Source organism: Sinohyriopsis cumingii, unplaced genomic scaffold (assembly GCF_028554795.1).
Source record: "Sinohyriopsis cumingii isolate HCF-2022 unplaced genomic scaffold, ASM2855479v2 utg003141l, whole genome shotgun sequence".
In the NCBI taxonomy this organism is placed as follows: domain Eukaryota; kingdom Metazoa; phylum Mollusca; class Bivalvia; order Unionida; family Unionidae; genus Sinohyriopsis; species Sinohyriopsis cumingii.
In genome coordinates, this window is record NW_028316405.1 from 36204 (window position 1) to 55333 (window position 19130).

A 19130-nucleotide genomic window follows, 5' to 3' on the forward strand; every position below is an offset into this window, starting at 1 on the left:
TTGTGAAATTTAATGTCTTGCTTATACGATATATTATTGGTCTGGTTCTCGGCACTTATGTCACTAACGCCGATATTGGTGAAGATATAAAACAAACTAATTAGGAAACCAGTCTAAATATATCATCTGATTGGTCACTGTATTTCGTATACTGGCCTCTATAAGTGGGTGGGAGCCAGGCTAAGTTATTTTGTAGCAGGAATCATTCGCTTACTATCTGGATACATTCAGGATTTAAGGTGGTTGCTAACAAGATAGTTGGGGTTTTCCATCAATAAATGTAAACAAAATTTGACAGCCACTTAAGGGTATAGAACATGGCTTACTTCGTGTCTGATTAGTCTATCTATCTATAAATACGTAGACCGAGTTTCCTCTGACCATCGCCTCCACCCCACCCCCTTTTGTTTTCGGTATTTGGACATTTATGTTGGCGTGTATTGTCAGAGTCTATCGAAAAGTTGGAGTTCGCCGACACCATTTGGTGTTGGCATAGGGTAGCCGCTTTCTAGCCGGCCTAGCAAAATTGAACAAGTTTTCATCGAGATATACCCCTGCTTTAAATCGATTGGAATATGATTTATTTCCTCAAAAATCGCAAGCATAGCATTCGTTATGTCTTTAATCCGTTGATCTGGATCTCGCTATTTGCATTCCGAGTCGCATGACGATACAAGTCTCGCACCATATATGTCAGTGACAGCAAAGGTCATATTGTCACGTGCTATCAACAAAAAAGGAAAACAAATCGAACACATAACTGAAAGTCGCGTAATCTTTATAGAAAAATGAACGAACACAAACTTCTCAAAATATTTATTCTGAAAACAACGATGGGAAATCTGTAAATGTTGTAGCAACTTGAAGAAAACAAAATCCAATAAGCAGAAAGTAAATTTCAATGCGGTAGTCACGTGATACCAACAAAAACATCACTAACACGTGCTAGGTACTGGCTGAAAATGGTTTTCTTCACCCTGCTGCGCTACCGGCAGGTTTTTGGTCGTTGGCTCTAGTTTGGCTATATGTCAGGCTCAGGTATTTGTCCGCTGGTATGCACTCGGTTGTTCGCAATTTTGTACAACGTGGTCTGCTGGGCCTTGGTTCACCTGGATTCGAGTGATTCCCACTGGAAATGGTTTAACATTGCACTAACACTGCTAGTGTTACGATATTTATTTGTGGTGAGACTAGCAGCTCTCCTCTAAACCATCTTTATCTTATTTATTTGATCTTTATTATGTGGGTTCCACACAGGCGAGCAGTACACAAGATCTGGTCGAACCAGAGTGAAATATGCTGCACTTTTTGCTTCTTCATTGTTGATTTGGGGGTAGCGGTGCAGGAAACCAAGGATACTGTTCCCTTCTTTCAGTGTCTTGTCTATTTGCCTTTTTAAAGAGAGGTCACTAGGCAATTTAACCCCGATATAATTTGTTGCCTGCTCATTGGCTAACTTGTGCCCCTTTAGAGTATATTCGGACAAGATTGGTGATTACTTTCTGTAAACTATTAGGATGCTGCATTTTTCCGGGTGGAACGACATACCCCAAGTTCTTTTCCAGAGGGCCAGTTGGTTTGGGTCTTCTCAAAGGATCTCACAGGCCTTAGAGGGATTTATTCTCTGTAGACTATACAGTTATCTGCAAAAAGTCTTGTGTTGGATTTAACGATCACAGTTTGATCATTGATAAACACCAGGAGGAGAGTGGGACCCAAAATACTCCCTTGAGGTACCTCACTAACAACTGGTGCTGAATGGTTTGGAGACGAAATAATTGAAAATATGGAAATCTGATCTTTTAGATATGCACGAAGAAGTGAGGAAATATTTACAACAAGAACGGTTGGATATTGCAGAAATAATGACAAAAATATGTACTTGAAGGCTTTGAACTCACTTATGTGTACTAAAACTGAAATTCATCAATGGAATAAATCTCAGTCAAATCTTAATATTCACATTTTCTAAAAGCATTGACCCAGTATGAGTGCTTGATGGATCTTGAACACTTTTTGGAATATTGTAAGATATTTTATAGTAAGTATAAGTTTTTGGAACTAGCAAGATTAAGAAATATGAACAGCTGAAGCGGGAGATTGACCCAAATGAACACAAAGTAAATGAACAAGTAGTTTCTGTGCCTTATTTTTCTGACATTACTGGTAGGGGACGAACTGTGCAGGGCACAATTTGGAATGAACCTTTCAGTTCAGACTATCAGCTGCTCGCAAGTAATTAATAAATTTATTTTGACTGACCTTTTTATGTGGACATTTAACTGACTTTTTTAGTATTAATCCCTGTCGGAAGAGAACAACTTTGTATTGATCGGTTATTGACATCCTTTTTTTTACTTACTGATGCATGGATGGAAGGCAGCATAACCCCCAGGGCAAGAGTAACGCATTGAGTTCCTAGCAATATAGTCCAAAGATCAAAAATGGAATGAGAAGGTTCAGATAAAACTATAAAATGATTTGCTCACCAAAGAACTGTACTAGGCATTTTGATTTGGTGCTATGAAAGTCAAAGCAATCTTGTTTAGATAAGATTTGTAACACCTGTAGAAATATTATTACCTATATGAGGCTTTTCCCGATATGTGATGTAACATTGCATTTATTTGCTTTGATTTGTAAGAACATTAGATAAACAGTTTCAATGTTACTCTTTAAATGCTTTATGTAACATTTGTCATTTCTCCTATGAATTTAGCCTTTTGACTTCTTGTTTAATTACCTGTGTAATTAGATTAAACTTGATTATGATCATATTTTCAGAGACCTCAGTTTGCCTTCTTTATAATTTACCATATATATATATATATATATATATATATATATATATATATATATATATATATATATATGGTAAAGTTTTAAGAATATATATGGGTGCCATTTACCCATATACCTGGGGCCAAATCTCCATAGAGTGAATTAAAAATTCTCCAACCTGTATGATAGTTTTTTTTTGTCATAAAATATTAATTGTGCCTACTATTATCAAGCGTACTTCTATAGGCATCCAGGGATAGCACTTTTTCCATTCTGTCTGGTGTGTATATATATATATATATATATATATATATCCCTATCGCAAAAAATAAAATGTTTATTTGTCACTGATAAAGTTGCCTACATTTATTAGACCCGTTGTAAACTGATTGTTCAATGGTGGACTTTCCCATGTTGTTACTAGTGGTAAAAGAGGTAACTTAATTGGATGATGTTTTCAGTAGAGTTGTGTGCTTTATTAATTGAGGAAACAATGAGATATTTAAATTAGATAAAAGATTTAATTGAAAATAAAACCATGTGTACTTATGAATGGACATATATCCAATTGGTTTGGTATTTAAATAGGATGCAGGCAGTAGATTTACACTCCCCATATATTTTGCTTTTGTGTAGTGATTTTACACAATACGATAAGAAATCATGAAAATATTAGGGGAGAATAAAGGTAGGTAAGATAACTTATGATCTTTCTCAGTATACTGATGAGATGCATTACTTGCCCTCAATGGTTGAGATAAATGTGTAATGTCTGCTTTATACATCTTGTATATTATTATTGCTTTTTTCTAATATTAGTAGAAATATTGAACTAGAGATGCAGTTTGGATAGGCAGTACAACAGGTAGCAGCAAGCAGTAATGTGATTCAGTGCTGTACTGAGTTTGCCACCTTAGGTATAAAGTGTTTTAAGTAACTTGGAACCAATTACAAACCTTAATTATCAGTGTAAATTCCTTAAATGAAGAATGTACCAGTTCTGTGAAATAATTGTTTTAAACTGTATTTGGAAGGATGAAAAGTTCATAAGTAAAATGAATGAACTTATTATTGCTAGTTCATATGATATAAACAGTTTCTTAGTGAACTAAATACATTGGTTTAGAAGTTTCTTTGGCATGAGTGAAAGGAAAAGAAAGAAATATTCATGGAAGAATTCACTGAAAAGGATGACTTTAGATAGAGAGATAGATAGGTGGTGTATAAGAGGATATGTTGAAAATGTAGAAATCATGCGAGGAAATGGATTTATTGAAATTTAGAATTATTTTGATGGATTGAGAAGGAATGTGAAATGGAAGTATCGCTTAGTTTTGGCGAAAGCCCCCCAAGGAGGAATGTTGTGAAGTAAGTTGGAAGGGTGAGGTTTGAACGTTATTTTACACAGACTGTAAAGAGTAACAGGTTTGAAGGTACAAGTGTTCAAGTTTGAACTATATTTTACACAGATTGTATTGATACTTTATTCCTTTTAAGGAAGAGGAATGTTGTGAAGTAAGAGGAACAGGTTTGAAGGTACAAGTTCAAGTTTGAACTATCCAGTGTGTCTAAATTTTACACAGATTGTATTGATACTTTATTCCTTTTAAGGAAGCCAATGTAGATATGTGAGAAAGCATGCCAGTAGCTTCTCGTGGGTCGGTGGTTCTTTCCGGGGTTTTCCCGGGTTCTTCCTCCACCATTAATACTGGCCGCCATATATGGCCTATCGTGTGCTGAAAAATGGCGTTAAACCCCACAACAACAACCAAAAATCCTTTTAAGGAAGAGGAATGTTGTGATGTTGTGAAGTAAGAGTAACAGGTTTGAAGGTACAAGTGTTCAAGTTTGAACTATATTTTACACAGATTGTATTGATACTTTATTCCTTTTAAGGAAGAGGAATGTTGTGAAGTAAGAGGAACAGGTTTGAAGGTACAAGTTCAAGTTTGAACTATCCAGTGTGTCTAAATTTTACACAGATTGTATTGATACTTTATTCCTTTTAAGGAAGCCAATGTAGATATGTGAGAAAGCATGCCAGTAGCTTCTCGTGGGTCGGTGGTTCTTTCCGGGGTTTTCCCGGGTTCTTCCTCCACCATTAATACTGGCCGCCATATATGGCCTATCGTGTGCTGAAAAATGGCGTTAAACCCCACAACAACAACCAAAAATCCTTTTAAGGAAGAGGAATGTTTTGAAGTAAGAGGAACAGGTTTGAAGGAACAGGTTTGAACTATCCAGTGTGTCTAAATTTTACACAGATTGTATTGATACTTTATTCCTTTTATGGAATTTACACTTTGTATGTGAAATTCATATAATAAAACTTTGTCTTCTGCTTGTGAGGAAACCATTGCACCAAGGTGGGTTAATCATAGAAGCAGTGCACCAGTCATGTTTGGTGCACTCTTGCATCCAAACCTGAAACTGTGAGCCAGAACCTTAGGTTATGGTGTATCTGCACCCAACACATAAGAACATTAAGCACCAAAGACTATGGTACACCACCAATAGTAAACCTTGAACCCAGACTTGGTTCTTTATTTTGTTTTATCCCCCACCCCCTTTGTTGAATGGATAAAGAATAATTGCTATACGGCCACTGCACTTGCATGCTTCAGCTCTGTACATCTGTATTTAAAAGTACTTTCAGTTAGAAAAGCATATGTAATTGCTTGCTGCTAATCGTAATTTTATTTAACAAGCTTTAAAAACAAATTTGTGTTCTAACTGATTTAACTTGCACTAACAATGCTTTGGACCATAATGTATTGCATTTCAGAATGTTATTTATACATTAAGCACGCTACCATTTCACAAAGATGTAATGTAAGTCACTTCATTTGTTTGGCTCATCTATTCTGTTATTAAATAATGTTACCTTTATTTGACGCCTCTGCACATTAATTGCACCCTTAGAATAACATCGTTCCCTTAGAATATGATAGTATATCCTCAAGTGAACCAAACGCTGATGACAAGACGGACACTTACTGAATCCATTGTTTCTCGTGAACGAGGGGTGTCGTGATGCCACGTTCATAAAAGTCTCAGTGTCTTTAAATAGAATTTTCAGCCTTTTAAGACCAGGTAAATTGCAACATTTTTCAACATTTTGAATCTAACAAAAAATATGAGAGCAAAGAAAAAACTTTCAAACATTATGCAGTAGTGGTTCTTTAAGTCCAACTACTGAGAGCTATTTTAATAAATCTTCTGATCAAAACCCCAAATCAATGACTTTTTGTTCATCAGGTGTAGTAATAATAATATAAATATAGCTGATGTGACAGGCACATGTCAGGAGTCCATTTAGAACCAGAGAGAACCAGAGAGATCATATGAAGTCTATTTGTGAAAACATCATGCTGATATGTCCATCCATTCAGGAAGTGTTGTGATAACAAGATGTTCAAGATGGTCACTGTAAATAGAATTTTGGACATCAGATCAGCAGTTTTGATTTACAACCAATTAAACATCATAAGAAGTCTTTGAATGAAAACCCCATGTTGATATAACCAGCCATTCAGAAGGAGTAGGAATAACAAGATTTTCAAGATGAACTTTGTGGCGGTCATACTGAATTTTCAATTGGCATCATTTTCATTTAGGACCAGCCAGACATCCTAAGAAGTCCTCGGGTGAAAACTCCCATGATTTTCCATTCAGTGATGACAAGATTTTTCAAGCTCGGTGTTTAGGTGAAGCAGCAATAACAAACTGTGCTGACATATGGGCAGAGAAAGACAACAGGCCATCCCACAAATTTTTCTGGTGTAATACCAGTAGAGCTAAAATCACTCATAGAAAATATATTGAATAATGACACTGATATCAGTGAATACTTCAAAACAGTGGCATTTTGTTATTCTTTTATACTTAAGACATGAAATATCAGATATCACCTTGAATATTTCATGCAAGACATAGACAACTTTTCACAATATAGATATTTATGACAATCCCCGACCAACTCCTCCCCTTTCAGCTAGTCAGCCCCCTCCCTAAAAACATACTTTGTTTTTCAGGTCAAAGTTTCTACAAAGCATTCACCTATTTTGCATGTGGCTTGTTTGCAACACCCTTAAAAAAATTGTTTTGCTTCTTAATTGCAAAATAGAACTATGTTATCAAAGCACAAACTTACAGGCTTGAAACCAAAAGTTTAAAACATTGGACCTCCATGGCTTGAAATTGATGCTAGTTACAATTGTGAAATACAAGTAAACTGTTAACTGAAAAAGTTCAATAGAATTTTGTTCTTACTGATATCACTGGTCAACAGTGAAATCATTACTGACTTGAAAAGGCCCTAATCTGTAGTATTTTGGTGTGCCGAACACGAATATAACCGTGAAAAATTTGTATTGGCTCTCGTTTTGAAGATATTCATATACCTCATTTTCTATGTTTCACTGTGTAAATTTCTCCAGTAGGACTGCAGCAACATCCGGAATAATGATGTAACATTGCATAATACCATCATGCTCACATCATCCACAGTTGATTGCATCATTTTCTGATGCAATGCAATACTAATGCCATGCGGCTGCTGAAGTAAGTTGACGTCAGCAGTGTACTATACATGTGTAGGCCTATTATACTAATGCCAGGCGGCTGCTGAAGCTGACGTAAGCAGTGTACTATATAAAGCCCAATCAGATAGGTTCAGCATTTAAAATATTTTAGACGTTGTGCGAGACAGTTCAAGCTACTGTTACATAAAACTTATTATTTTATCCATTTACGTACAATAAAGAACAGTAATGCCTTGAAAGTGTGTTAATACCGCGGACAATTTTTGCTATATTTGTGGGGAAGTGACATTTGCCAACCAGAAGAAAAGTATCAATTCTCAAGTGAAGAAGGCATATCATCTTTACTTCGGATGCAAGGTTGGTGACCAAGACAAGCCTTGGGCTCCGCATATATGCTGTGCTACATGTACAACACAGCTTTCACAGTGGTTGAATTGCAAAAGGTCATCAATGCCGTTTGCAGTCCCAATGGTGTGGAGAGAGCCAAGCAACCACCTAAATGACTGTTACTTCTGCTTGGTTCCTCCTCTTTCCGGCGGAATAACGAAGCGAAAGAAGTCGAGAATAGTCTACCCAAACATTCCGTCTGCATTGAGACCAGTTCCACATGGTGAGGGACTTCCTATTCCAGAACCTCCAGCAGAATATTCTCTTGATTCATCTGACGAAGACAAAGGTGAGTCGACCTGTTCTTCTCCTGGTCCATCAGCATGCAGTGATCCAGATTTTCACTGTGGTGCATCATCAACCCCACACAGAATAACACAGGAAGAACTAAATGACCTGATTCGTGATTTGGACTTATCAAAGAACAAGGCAGAATTGCTAGGATCAAGACTCCAACAATGTAATCTTCTAGAAGAAGATGTCACAATTACTGCATATCGAAAGCGCCACCAGCAATTGGAGCCTTTCTTCAGAAAGGAAAGTAATCTGATATTCTGTTCCGATATTGAGGGCCTCATGAATGCTTTAAAAATCACTCATGACCCACAAGAATGGAGACTATTTGTGGACTCTTCGAAACTGAGTCTCAAGGCTGTGCTTTTGCACAATGGAAACATTCTTCCATCTATTCCAGTAGCGTATGCTGTCCACATGAAAGAGACATACGATAACTTAAGGCAGCTACTGAATTCCATTGAGTATAACAAGTACAGCTGGCACCTCTGTGGTGATTTGAAGGTAGTTGCCCTTTTAATGGGACTGCAGCAAGGATATACAAAATACATGTGTTTCTTATGCGAGTGGGATAGCCGAGCAAGGGAAATGCACTACATGAGGAAGGAATGGACTCACAGGCAGAATGTAGCCATTGGAGAGAAGAATATCCAACACCCAGCTCTGGTTGAGGCTCAGAAAATCTTGCTACCACCCCTTCACATCAAACTAGGTTTGATGAAGAACTTCGTGAAAGCCATTGACCGGACTTTGCCAGCATTCCGATACCTGCATGAAAAATTCCCTCGACTCAGCGAAGCAAAGATTAAAGAGGGAGTTTTTGTGGGTCCTCAGATTCGAGAGCTTTTCAAAGATGACCGGTTCAACAACTTGCTGGAAGGTGACGCGAAACAAGCATGGAATGCTTTTCGCCTAGTTTCTACAAACTTCCTCGGAAATGTTAGGGCAGAAAACTATAAGGAACTAGTAGAAGACATGTTGATGAAGTATAAGAAACTTGATGCAATATGTCTCTAAAGATTCACTTCCTTCATTCCCATTTGGATTTCTTTCCTAGCAACTGTGGTATTGTTAGTGATGAACACGGCGAACGTTTTCATCAAGATATCGCAACAATGGAACAAAGATACCAGGGAAAATGGTCCACTACAATGCTGGCTGACTACTGCTGGACACTCCTCAGAGATGCTCCCGAACAGCTGTACAAGAGACAGGCGAAGAAATCTAAGATGTAGTCAATGACTTGATTTTTTATAGGTAGGCTATTACAGTTGACCTTTTACTATTGGAATGCATTTCGTTATGTAAACATTAATTTCTTGCAGATTACAAAAAACTAGAGCCAATTTTGCAATTTGACTGTCATATTCGTGTTCAGCACATAAAAATTGATAAGAATTGACTAATTTTATTTCAGTAACATGACTTTTGTAAAAATTTGTTGTCCAGTGTATTTTGTATTCAGATTCTCTACATATTAAACATGCTAGTCAATACAGAAAATATCCTAATGTTTTCCTACTTGAAAATATTACAACTATAAAAAAAATATTAGTACCGAATAAAACGTTAATTTTGAGTCCTGGTCGCTTTTGTGTGTGCAGGGTTATGGACAGGATTTGTGGTCCCTAGGAAATATTCTCCAGTAGACCCCTATGAATTACAAATTGGGATGGTTGTTGGGCCCCCTGACCTTTGTGGGCCCTCAGAATTTTGTCCTCGTTGTCCTACTCTGTCCGTGGCCATTTGTTTCCAGCTGACTATCACTTTTGTTGCACAAGAGACTGTGCCAAACAAACGTGATATTAACAGGTTCCACTCCAATTAACTTATGAAAATGGGGCCCCGAGTGGCTGAGTGGTCTAAAGCGCTCTTCGTTACGGATCACTGCCATCTCACCTCTGTCTGCGGCGGTTCGAGTCTAAGATTCAGCCAATGTGGGCATGTGAGAAAGCTTGCCAGTAGCTTCTCATGGGTCGGTGGTTCTTTCCGGGGTTTTCCGGGTTCTTCCTCCACCATTAATACTGGCCGCCATGTATAGCCTATCGTGCTGAAAAATGGCGTTAAACCCCACAACAACAACAACAACTTATGAAAATTATAGTTTATTTGCAATTCGTGATTGAAAAGTATTTTTACTCCTAATCTGTGATTAGCAAGTTCTTTGTTCATGTGATGTGCCCATTTGGCATACATATCAAGGGCAGGGAATATCTCTGCCAACGTATGTGAGGATCATACTTTTTTAATGCAATTATTAATAAATGAGGCAATGAAAATTTAAAGCAAGTTTTGAGATATGCAAGATTAAAATATAAATGTAACTGCTTTCTTTGTTTTGAAGAAGAAAAAAAACAAGATAACAATTCCATGCATCTTCCACACAAATGATAAAAGGTAGCATAATCTGTCATACAGATGTTCATAATTTAATCATCATAGTAATGAAGATCCACATTAATATGGCTTTTCAGATGGAACAGCATTGGAAGACTGAAGCATAGCACTCTCTGTTTTCCCAGCATGAAGACCATCCTCAAGAACAAATATGTTCACTCTCTGCATGTGATGAGGGTTTACAAAAGAAACCAGTTGAACCCTTGTGGCTAGTGATTCTGGAAGCAAGATTTCTCTTTAAGCTGTAATTAGTGCACTCTACTGCATGTTTTGATGTGCTGGAATGGCTGTAGATGAATGGTACCAATCATAAAGTTCATCCTGATGGTTTTGATTGGAGTTTTCCACTCTGAATTTTTGTGTGTGTTCCAGTTAGCATGACCTTGTCTGTCCAGCACATATGTAGGAACTTGGACTGCTGTGTCTCTTATTCCTAGTCCATCTATGTCCAAGAGAACTGACAGTCTTTGCACTGACTTCTAGAACAGAATATGAGAATCATCAACAATCTGGTCAACCATTTGTCAGAATATTGGCTTCCTGTTCTGTTTTGAACTGTGGGTCTGTCTCTTGTGTTTTATCATTGCCATTTTGGTTATGCAAAAATCCTCCAACTGTGTGTACCGAAACCTCGTGTTCCTGAAACTTTCCCTTTACCTGTTTGTTCATATTTGTCCTTTTAAGTACGACTTTCAAGTTCTGGGAAACTTCTTTCTTCTCAAGTGGAATTATTCTCGTAGAAACTCTTCACCATTTTCTAAAAGAAGAAAAACCCAAGAAACATTGCAAATAAATTATTTTAAGTATCTGATTACTGCATGAGACATGATAAATTCAGTGTGATTTGTTTTTCCCGGTTCCAGTTTGATATTAAATCCAAATGTAGTACAACTGCTGTATTGACAAAAGCATAATGTACATTTAAACAAGGCTAAATACCCAGTTTGAGTTACACATTAAGAAATTATGCAATGTTTGTTTCCCACAAATGTTACACAAACATGCACACACACAAAGAAAAATAATCAAATGAATTGTCTTAATCCATGCACCTTATATTCCATCATTTTATGTATATTAATAAGAAACCCATCCTCTCCAAACACCTAGATAATAAACACACACACACACACACACACACACACACACACACAATCAGTCCGGAACAAAAGTACTGAGGACCAAAGCAACAACAGAAGCCCACCAAGCTGAAACAAAGAACAAAGGACTTGGAACAAAGGAATCCCACCATACAAAGAATAAGGTTAAAAACATTCACTAAACCTGTGGGTATACAATTATTCTGTGCTGTTTTAAACAAATAATAACTTTCTAACTACTCCATTCTACTTCTATTCTTCTTTATTACATAACATAATAACTCCTGTTTGGCACCATTATCCTGAAACAAGTGCTAGGTACCATACTAACGAACACTTGGACCGAGTCCTTGCATATTTTAAGCACCAAAAATCACTGCAAAATTCTCAGTTATTAGATAATGCCAACTGCTACTTACTAATCTATCAAATATTAACTAACCATATTCTACCTTTTCTGATTATTCCGAAAACAGGTGCTAGGTCGCACACTAGCATTCACCTGGACTTGTGTCCTTACATATTTCTAAGCACAAAGAAAATACGCTGTAAGATTCATAGTTATCGGATAATCTACCACTATTTTTCCAACCTTACTCTACTAAAAACCTAACCACTCTCAGGTGAAAACAAATCCGAAAACAGGTACTAGAAAGCATACTAGTAAACACCTAGGCAGAATCCTAACAAGTCTGTTAGCTCTTACAATATTTACAGAGATTTTACCATGATCACATGCTCTCCACAATTAGAAACAAACATACAATCCAAAACAACCCCAATATGATTACAAACACCAACTAAACTATAACCAAAACAAATACTTCAAAATACTGAAAAATCAAAAAGGCAACCAAAGTAAAAAACTAAACAAAACACCCACTCCAAGAACTCAAAAGGAAGTAATCCATAATAACGTTACACCTGGCCCATCAGGAATCACAAGCAAAAAGGGAACTAAATCCCAACAACAACCAAATAACTCAATTAAATCAGACAGCTTCCCCACTAAGAACAGCCACAAGAAATAAAAAATCTCCACCCCTACACAAAAAACAATTAATAAAACCAATTCGAACAAACAGTGTCCACCCAAAACCACAAAAACAAGTAATACACAACAGCCAAACCTCAGGGACCCACCTTGGGAGCAAAACCCCTCTTAAACAGAACACCAGCACAATTAACAAATTTGATCAATCCCCTATTCAGGAGAAAACCACTGAAAAATTTAAATACACAGGGAAAGTAAAGGGCCCGATGAAACCCAAAACTCAAACAAACCCTAACCATATTCGAACCAAAAACACAGGGACAACCCACCCACAACATCATCGAGACAAACCAAAATACCACATACTAGAACACACACTATACATCAGCAGGAAGTCCAACCAACTGTTAAGCACTAACAGCATCATGCCAGCCCTACTAAGAGTACATTAGGGACAGTTTAGACTATTAAGGCCAAAAACTAACTACTAAATCATCCACTGCAGCACCTTCAGTCAAGTAGAAAAACTACCACAAATTGAAAACATAGGGCACATTAAAATCAAACTAGAAAGGCACTGTAAGATGCAGAAAAAACCACACAACCCTGCATCTTCTAAATCAACACCCAACAAATAAAGCAAACCCTTGTAATGAACCTACCCAACCAACCCCCACAAACAAACTTTAAGGGAGTACTAACACTCTGTGGTCACAACGAAGACCTAAACATTGAATTATTATTCAAAAAACTAAACGAAAATGAAACTTTAGTCCAAAACAGCCATAGACTTAAAAGTTACAAAGGACAAAACACCTCAAAAGCTGCACTAGAATCCACCAAACCACTAGCACCATTGGTCAAGCTAGGCCCATACGGGGTGAGAAACAGACTCAAACCCTTTATTACCAAACCTAGGTTTTGCAAAACATGTCAACATTGGGGACACTATGCCCTCAAATGTCGATACAAACAAAGATGTCAACACTGTGGTGGCCAACACAAGGGTACATATCACTCACACAACCAAAAATGCCCTAACTGCAGGGACCCTCACCATCCCAAAGCAGCCGAATGTCCCTATACAATTAAAGAAAGATGATCATTGCTCTAATGAACAACAAACAATTACATACCTTGCAGCTAAAAATATAGTAAACAAAACAAAAATACCCACCAAACAACGTTAGGCTAGTGAAACACTAAATAACCAAAATCAAACTATACTAAGCAGACACCCCAACCCCAAAAATAAGCAGACACCCCAACCCCAAAAACGAAAACCATAACTAACCAATATTCAACAAATACAAAAACAAACCAAAGACAGGAAAAACCTAAACCAAATCAGCATCATAGCCAATCTAGCTGTAACAAAAAAATAAACCCACCACCCAATGATAGCAAAACCCATCCTCTTAGACACACTAAAGAAACTATCTGAATTAGATAGCAACAACCCACCTAACCTAGCAACCATAATAACAACAATAAACCCCAAAATAATTAAGCATTTCAAATCCACACTTGCAATTACTCCCCTGACCATCAATATAGCAGAAAAATCTAACACCAACAATGAATAATACAACCAAAAAAGAACTTATAATCTGGCAATGGAACTGTAGGGGATCAATCAAAGCCTCTCAGAGCTACTTTTTAAAATTAATAAATCAATCAATCAAACCAGATATCATTTGCCTCCAAGAAACACACCATTCAGAAAACCTAAAACGTTTACCTATGATCCCAGGGTACTCACCAGGCATATTCAAACACTGTAATAATGGACAAAGGGGAGGTGGCCTGGCAATATTTTTACTAGAAACATTAACAAACTTAGAAACCCTACCAGTTGCAACTGCCAATGAACCCAACAACACCCTTGAAATACAATCTATCCTAATAAGTACTGGAACAACTACTATTCAAATTACAAACATATATGACCCAGGAGGCAATAACCAACAAGTAAACTACCACCAAAAACCCAACAAACAACTTAATCATCTGTGGTAACTTCAATGCACACAATGAGTTATGGGGAGAAAATATGAATGACAAAAGAAGAAAGATGATCGAAGATTGGATAACAAAATATAATCTAGTCATCCTCAATGATAGATCAAAAACCAGATTAAATCCTGAGGATGGCTCCCTCTCAGCCATTGACCTAACCATATGCACACCCAAACTTGCACGAATAACTAACTGGTGTGTAGACCAAGAAAATACATTAGGCAGTGACCACTTCCGCATCATCATCACCATCCAAATTACAACCCAACATAACCCCATTGAAGTCCCCTCCTAGATGGAAATATGACAAAGCAGACTGGGATAAATTCAAAAATATCTTTTCAACCATAGACACTTAAGATCTAGAAAACCCAGATACCAATATCTTCCATGATAATATAATTAAATCCATCTACAATATAGCTAGTTTATGCATAACAAAAACTTTAAGATCCCCAAATAAAAAATCAATACCCTGGTGGAGTGACCTATGCAGCACAGCACGTAACTGTAGCAATAATATTTACCCCAAAACGAAATAACAAATTAACCTATCCTAACCTCTATCTACAAAACCAACAGATCAAATATGTTAAGGCAGTAAGATTCCTAAAAATGTATTTCGACAGCCACCTAACCCGGGAACACCATATAGATATCCTTATACAAAGCTGCAATAAAGACTTAAATCTCTTAAGGAACTTCAAGGGTACTACATGGGGATCCAACCAAGAAACCTTACTTACCATCTACAAAACCCTTGTAGGATCCAAATTAGACTATGGTTGTCAAGTGTATAACTCAGCAAAACAACCACTCCTAAACAAACTAGATGCCATTAAAAGAAAAGCCGTAATCATTTGCACAAGCACACTCCCCCTCCATCTCATCGGACAAGCTTCAAGTCCTCGCTGGGGAACTACCGCTAAAACTGAGACGACAAGAAATGTTACTCAGATACTCCACTTGATTAGCTAACCATCCAAACATGCATCCCACTAAAATTGCCATTAGCAGATGTAACATCACTTTTAGCCACAAACTAGTTCTAAACATACCAGGTGGCAAAGTAATCCTAGAACTTAAGGAACAACTTCCAATACTTGAACAACAGGAATAACACACCAAACCACCTGACCAAACCCCTTGGACACAAACCAAACCAAGGGTAAACACCATGGCCACATAATACGGAAACAAATTGGAACAAGAAAATAAACTAAAATCCATAATCGCAAATGACATACTGGACAACTACCCTGGTTTCATTAAAATATACTCAGACGGATACAAAACAGTTGAGCCACCCAGAATGGCAGCTACAATAGTAATCCCTGAATTTAACATGCAAATAGGAACCAGGTTACCGGACCATTGCTCTATATACACTACTGAATTCTGGGTAATTACTGAATCACTTCATTGGATCAAAAACAATAACATCCAAAAAACAGTCATTATTAGCGACTTCCTTAGTGTAATAAACTCAATTAAAAATCGAAACACTAATTCAAGACATCTGTTCCTTGATGGGCCTTCCATATGCTCAAAAAATTATCCACAAGAGATCAAATAGTCGAGTTCATGTGGGTGCTATCACATATAGGAATCCCTGGCAATGAACAGGCTGATAAAGTCACAAAAAGTAAGTTAGGAGACCGCAACCCAGCCACACTTAGATATAGCATCACAGAAGCTCAATGCTTCATAAACACTTATATCAATCAACAATGGCAAGAACACTGGAATCCCAACCCGTAAAGGTAGGAAACTTCACTCCATCCTAAAAACAGTTAACAGGTCCATTAAACCACCCAAATGTAACAATGTTGACCAAAAAGTAATTAACTGAATAAAGACAGGTAAGACCAAATTAGCAGGCAGTTTTGGTAAATACATAGGCCCCAAACATGTAAACATAAACTGCTACCACTGTCACACAGTAAAAGACCTGAACATGTATTCAATAATTGCACTAAATTCAAACTAGCAAGAACCATTTTCCAAAAAGCACAAAAAGTAATTAGATCCCCTAATACCTTTCCAGAAATTCAAGTTTTGAAAAACCCTAACATTCAATTAATATCCCATAATATATTAAAATTCCTAGAAAAAACAGAACTTAAAAACAGGATATAACCAGCCCCAAACAACCTTGTCAGGCAGTTAACAAGAGATGTGTGACTTTGACATGTCTAACGAGACCCGATTTTTCAGCAAAGAAACCCGTCTCCAGTTAACAAATATCAGATAACCTCCTTCACTAAACTTATCTCCATACAAAAACCGATTACTCTAATTAAAAACATAAAAAAAAACAACCATAACTAGCAGTCAGGCTAACAAACCTAAAATTAAGGGAAAACCAAAAAATAAGTTCAGATATCCTTGACACGTCCCAGCGACCTGAGTAATTTGGCAAAGATATGTCTTATTAAAACAGAGTTAGCCTGAAATAAAATAACAACACATAAATAAAGCAAACCAAATCAACTATCATATTAGTAAACAAGCTAATAAATTTAAAAACTAGGGACTAAATTAGATCAGATGTCTTTGACATGTCATAGAAACCCGATCTTTCGGCAAAGACATCTATCTTAATAAAATAAAACTTAGCCTGGAAATAAAATAATAGCTCCATCAATAAAACTGTAACAAAATAAACCAAACAACCCTAAAAAAAACCACATCAAGAACAATTAAATACAATAACCCGTAATCTAAAGTTATCTATTTAAATATTTTAATTTATAATAAAATAATAAAAAAATTTTAAAAAATTAAATTTAAATTTACACTTACATTTGCATTTAAAAATATTTAAAAAATTCTACCTCTACTTCATGCTCTACTAATGTTAAACAGAATATTTTTCCAAATTCAATATAAAAAATTCAGAATATAAATTTCAAAATTCCTGCATAGCGGAACTTTAGATCAACCTAAAAACAATGGACAGCAGCCTGCCTTCCCGCACTTCTCCCCTGCCATGGACAGACGCCAATTATCAGCATGCAATGCGCGCATAATTGTTTCCAAATAAACACATAGTAAGAGAGCATAAGTCCCATTCATCCCATCAAGTGAAACAGATTATTATTCCTAAAACATGAGAGTGTGTTGGGTCCATTCCCACTCATGTTTAAGCCCTCCACTCAGGCAGTTAGGGACCTATATGGACCCACGGCCTGAGGCTAAATTAACAGTGCTCCTTAAGCACATAAATGCCTGGGGGGATGAGGCACTGATTCCTTCCCCCAGGAACAATTAACAGGCCACAGTGCAGTCATAAACCCGAGCTACATGCACTTAATGTGCGCACACCTCGTTAATTCAATAATAGATAGACACACACAATCTTATGTATCACACATTTAAATTTCAAAACTGAAACCTCTGATAATGGCTACCCCTTGAAACCAAAACTATTTAGTCACAACGATTTTTCTGCCTGAGATTTCACTATACAGTTACCCTAAGAAATCTTATTCCATGTTGAACTACTCTGATGATAGGTCTAAAATGCTCATCATTGTTCATGGTTGCGTGCTCCCGGTCTCAAATCCTGTGCTCCTGTCATCTTCACACACACTAGCTGGTCACCCCAAGGATAAAGGTTGATGCCCCAAACTCCTCCACTGCAACGTAAAATGCCAGCAATTGGATATAGTCATTTTTAATTTAGCTTCCAGTTCCACATAGGCATAAATATGTCTGTGTCAAAAAGTGATATTATTCAAAGCTTTTCCAAATTTGTAATTCCTTGCTGAGGCTGGTCTGAAATGTTTTAAAAATCATTCATTGTTATGGGACAGATTCGGGCACAGACCAAAGCCTTCTGTCCCTGATGCTGTATTTACTATTTGGCTTTCTTTTTTATTCTAATACTTTTTATGTAAATATAAAGATTACTAGTAAAATACTGCCAACAGTGACAGAAGACTTTGGTCTATGGGAATTGGCTCTACATTGATCTCTGGAAAAAATAATCAAAAACTTTATCATACCTGAAGTTCTGGGATAGTTGTACTTCTCTACCAATCTCGCTATCAATATTCATGAAACAGGTATATTTTACTGAATATGGTTGGGTGCATGAATATTTTAAATTTGAAGTCAGCCATATCATACCAGATGTCATATGTAAAGACCCTGTCATGAAAGCACAGCACATGTATTTAAAACTTCATACAACAATTTGAAAGCTTTATTCAGCTTATAGTATGTTGTGGTTTCAATGCTGGCATGCACATGCTCAAAGTTAGTCAACTTCCACGCTGCTGTTTGTTTTAGCAAACTTTTTTTGGATAACTGGTTTCTAAACTAACTGCAAAAACAGTATTGTGAATCATACATTAATCTCGTCCCTCATGTTTAATAGTCCTATATGTAGTCACTAATAGGGCATTGTTGTTTATTCACCATGGATCTAATTGACCTTTACATCAGGTCATGGTATGTGCTACTGAACTAGGCATGCTATGCAGAAAACATTTTCATTTCCAATGTTTTCAATTTGCCATGACCATTTACCTTTAGACCCCTACATTTAAAAGTTTCTTAACCTAAGTGTACGCCATTCACAAAGTTTGGTCATGGATATACTGTAAA

The 19130-nt window shown here is 36.8% G+C and overlaps 1 protein-coding gene and 1 long non-coding RNA gene across 3 annotated transcripts in view; one reads left to right on the forward strand and one right to left on the reverse strand.

The window, feature by feature from the left end:
- Positions 1-19130, forward strand: part of LOC149769865 (uncharacterized) — a 27363-nt gene continuing 8233 nt past the window's right edge. The window contains exon 1 of one of the 2 annotated variants that reach the window (XM_089949712.1): positions 1-239. The gene's annotated coding sequence lies outside the window, so the exon portion shown is untranslated. The remainder of the gene's footprint in view (positions 240-19130) is intronic. The other variant, XM_089949711.1, reaches the window with a different exon arrangement.
- LOC149769866 (uncharacterized) overlaps positions 9368-19130 on the reverse strand; it is a 21013-nt gene continuing 11250 nt past the window's right edge. The window contains exons 5-6 of the long non-coding RNA XR_016419034.1: positions 17994-18157; positions 9368-11160 (exon numbers count right to left, since the gene is read on the reverse strand). This is a non-coding gene — a long non-coding RNA (uncharacterized LOC149769866). The remainder of the gene's footprint in view (positions 11161-17993; positions 18158-19130) is intronic.